The sequence below is a fragment of the Pelodiscus sinensis genome, chromosome 19 (genome assembly GCF_049634645.1).
Source record: "Pelodiscus sinensis isolate JC-2024 chromosome 19, ASM4963464v1, whole genome shotgun sequence".
Taxonomy (NCBI): Eukaryota; Metazoa; Chordata; order Testudines; family Trionychidae; genus Pelodiscus; species Pelodiscus sinensis.
The window spans coordinates 16,245,712-16,249,474 of NC_134729.1; the positions used below are offsets into that span (position 1 = coordinate 16,245,712).

The 3,763-nt window shown below is 57.1% G+C and overlaps 1 non-coding gene across 1 annotated transcript; it reads left to right on the forward strand.

Annotated features, from left to right (window-relative positions):
• The first annotated feature begins 262 nt into the window (after positions 1 to 262).
• Positions 263 to 369, forward strand: LOC112545588 (U6 spliceosomal RNA). Its single transcript, XR_003089118.1, has one exon. It is a non-coding gene; the product is annotated as a U6 spliceosomal RNA (small nuclear RNA).
• Positions 370 to 3,763: the final 3,394 nt, after the last annotated feature.

The following is a 3,763-nucleotide window of genomic DNA, read 5'->3' on the forward strand; positions in this document are numbered from 1 at the left end:
GCTGAGGGCGCTGCTGGGGTGATTTCCATATGCGGCTACCCATAATGCTCCAGGGCCCCGAAGCGGAGTGGGGGCAGAGTATTTCGACTAGATCAGTGAACATAAATGAAAAAAATTATTAGAAAATCAATACGATGATAAGGATCAATTGAGCTAACTAGATTCATTATATAAATACAGTGATAAAATAGTTTGCTCACCCTCAGCTAAAATAATTTTAAAAGGTAGAGGTATAAATACTACTCAGGTGGCTTTAGCATTTGTGCTCGCTTCGGCAGCACATATACTAAAATTGGAACGATACAGAGAAGATTAGCATGGCCCCTGCGCAAGGATGACACGCAAATTCGTGAAGCGTTCCATATTTTTCTTGCCTGCAAGGCCTCCTCTTGTGATGCTCCAGTTCACTGACTGCCTCTGCAGCGGCTTTAAAGTCTCTCTTTGCACCCAAGGAATCCTCGAATATTAAGTATCAGAGGGGGAGCCGTGTTAGTCTGAATCTGCAAAAGCGACGAGGAGTCCTGTGGCACCTGATAGACTAACTGAAGTGTAGGAGCATGAGCTTTCGTGGGCAAAGACCCACTTCGTCAGATGCATATAATTTTCTCGAATATTATGGTTCCCCCAGGATCCAAATTTACCCCAAGATCTGTCTTCACCCCCCAATCTCATGTGCGTCAGTTTCTTGAGATTTAGATAGAGCCCAACACACCCCAACATGTTTTCTATGGGTGAGCTGACAAAGAACTCCAGAATCCTGGCATTTGCATAGATGCAAATAAGCCCCAGTAACTTGTGATTTGAGAGATGGGGAGAGCGGCCCTGCCGACTGGTAGAACAGCTGGGGAGCCGCTCGTGGCCCCGGCGGGCGCCGGGCTGTTTGCCCACGGGGCTCGTTGCAGCCCCCGTGGCTGACAGCGCCCGTTGGGGGCAGATGGGCTGCGGGTGTAACCAGGCCCCAGTCTCATCTGCATCCCCCTCCCCCCCCGCTGTGTCGCCCTTGGGCGCCCCCCACCCCCGGCTCGACTGACTCCCCCACGCTCCAATCGCTCCAGCTGCCGCTCCCCAGGAGGATAATAGCCTTCTGCTGCTTCCAGCTGGTGGAGCTGCTGCCCCTGCCCGCCACTGCTCTCCGCAGTCACCTCCCGGGGGCCATGCCTGGGGCTGGTGGGGCGCCGAGAGGCTGCACAACGTGGGGGCAGGGAAGGATGGATCTTAGCCTGATAAATAAGGGAAACTCCAGGCCGTCTGCCCCAGGGGAACAGCAGCATCCCAAGGAGGCTGGAGACGGGGAGGAGGGGGGAGCCAGCTGGATCCCAGCCCTGCCCAGGGGAATCAGGCACCACCGGTAACACACAGCAGGCAGCTGCAGCGCTGGGAATGAGCCAGGCTAAGTGGCAATAAAACCCAGCGGGGGCCAGGGCTGGAGAGGCAGGGCCGGGGGCTCTCGAGGAGGCCAGGGGAGACGAGGGACCCCGGGGGGACGTAGAGGACGAGTAGGGAGTGGCCCAGGAAAACCCACAATGCAGAAGAGGAGCAGGCCTGGATCTTCAGTGCCCGAGCCAGGGCCAGACTCCAGGCCGGGAACGGGGGGGGCTGGGCTCCCCACAGGAGGCCGCCAGGCGCGTATCTATGCTGCAGCTAGACACCTGCGGCTGGCAGGCGACAGGTTCCCAGGGCTCGGGGGCTGCTTCCCGGCTGGGCAGCTGCTCCCACAGGATGCTGAGCTCTGGGACCCCCCAAGAGAAGAGCTGGAGCCACTGACACTCAGCAGCCCCTGCTGCTCCCTGGGGGCTGCGATAAGGGGGGCTGGGGGTGTTACCACAGCAGGCCTGCCTCTTGCGGCCTCCAGAGCGCAGGCGAGTTCCTACAGGGCATAAAACCGGAGTCTGGGTCGAGATCTTGCGGGCTGGGGTGTGGAAGCCGTTTGTCGCTATGCACCCCCTCCCCCCCTCTATCTGTCTGGCTCTGAAACGTTTCCATCTCCGCTAGAATTGATTTTGCTGGGTGTAAATCACTCCAGGCGCTGGGATGCAATTGCCAGGCTTGGAGAGTTACATTTCAGGAGAACGGGGACGGGACAGCTGCAAATATTACTGTGTTTGGGGGGGAAGCAGGAAGGGGGTGGGAAACGAAGGGAAGAGGAAATGGGATTCGTGTTTGTTGGAAGTGAGCCCCAATAAACATCCAATCAAAAGCTGTGTCTACATTGCACGCTTCTGGCACAAGGACAGCAGGTTTGCCTCTCCAGCCTTCGGGTCTGGCTCTTCTCTGTTCACCGGGGGGGCCCCCACAGATCAGCCCGGTACAAATAATGTACGGGAGCCGGCCCAGAGACCTTGGGCACACAGAGGGTTCAGCTGAATCGGAGCCACCTTGTGTCTAACACTCTGCACAAGGACTTTAACCAGGGAGGGGGCAAGGGCTGTTTTCCATCGGCTAAGAATCGCAGCATCCTGGCTGTGTCTACAGTGCCCACTTCTGGTGCAAGGACAGCAGTTCTTGCGCAAAAACTTGCCGGCTGTCTACACTGCACGCGTGTTCTTGCACAAGTAAATTTACAGTAGAGCGTCGGAAAACAGAAGAGTTACTCCTCTCCCCAGGAGGAATAAGCCCTCTTGCACAAGGAGGTGTAGACAGGCAACATGACTTTCTGGTTAAATTGGCCAGCAGAGCTTTCTTGCGCAACAGAGCGTCCACACTGCCACGGACGCTCTTGTGCAAAAGCACATGGCCGTGCGGACGTGCTCTTGGGGATGATTTTTTGCACAAGAATTCTTCCACAAAACAGCTCTGGTGCAAGAAGCCTGCAGTGCAGACGTAGCCCTATGTGGTACCCCGGCTCCTTCACCTCAGCCTGTGTTTGCTTCATGGGCCTGTCAGGTCACCCTCCAAGTTACAAGCCGTTTGGGACGGGGACAGTCCTTCGGCACCGGGACAGACCGGGCACAGCCAGCGCTGAACGGTAGCGAGGAACCTCCTCCCAGCCGGCATCGTTCTCTCAAAACCCAAAGGCCGCGTGCTACAGGGAGACGTCAGTTTCGCCCGATTTAGGAGGGGCCCCACAGCTCTCCCCTGGCTTATAATCTCGTTTCACCTCTATATGGCCAGCTAGTCGAACCTGTGAGCTGACACGGACTGACTGTTAAAAGGGAGAAAAGTCCCTTTCAAAATTGCGCCCTCCCCACCTTTACGAAAACCAGGTGGGCTGGGCCCGGTACATTCAGAACTCAGCTATTATGGAGGACAAAGCTTTTGAATGGGAGATGGATTGAAAACATAATTCATGCCTATGTCAGGTTCCCGACACCCATGGCGCTAAGTGGATTTAAACTCAGCGGGGGGCGGCAGCTGGCAGAATTTCTTCCTAATCTACATGGAAGATTGGCGAAGGCAACAGCAGCCGCCTGCAGTTTCTCCCCGCGAGGATGACTCACGTGTTAATTGCCTCTCGTCTTCCTGCAATAGGCTATTCCATGAAGCTGTGTCTTTGCCCCCCACAGAGGCCCAGCTGTCCAGACCCAGCTCTCCCGCAGGGACTGTCCAACTGCCCCACGGCGAGGCGGCGGCGCGTCTCCCGCTGGCAGCGCTGTCCACACCAGGGCGTTTCCCAGCAGATGGGCAAGGGGCTGTGGGGCGGTTTTCTCCCAGCCGACTGACGAAAACGCCAGTGTGGACGCAGCCCGAGCGTCCCACATCCCCGACCCTCCCGCCCGGCTCGGACGAGCGATCGCTCTACGTGACCCATGCGCAGACAGGCGAC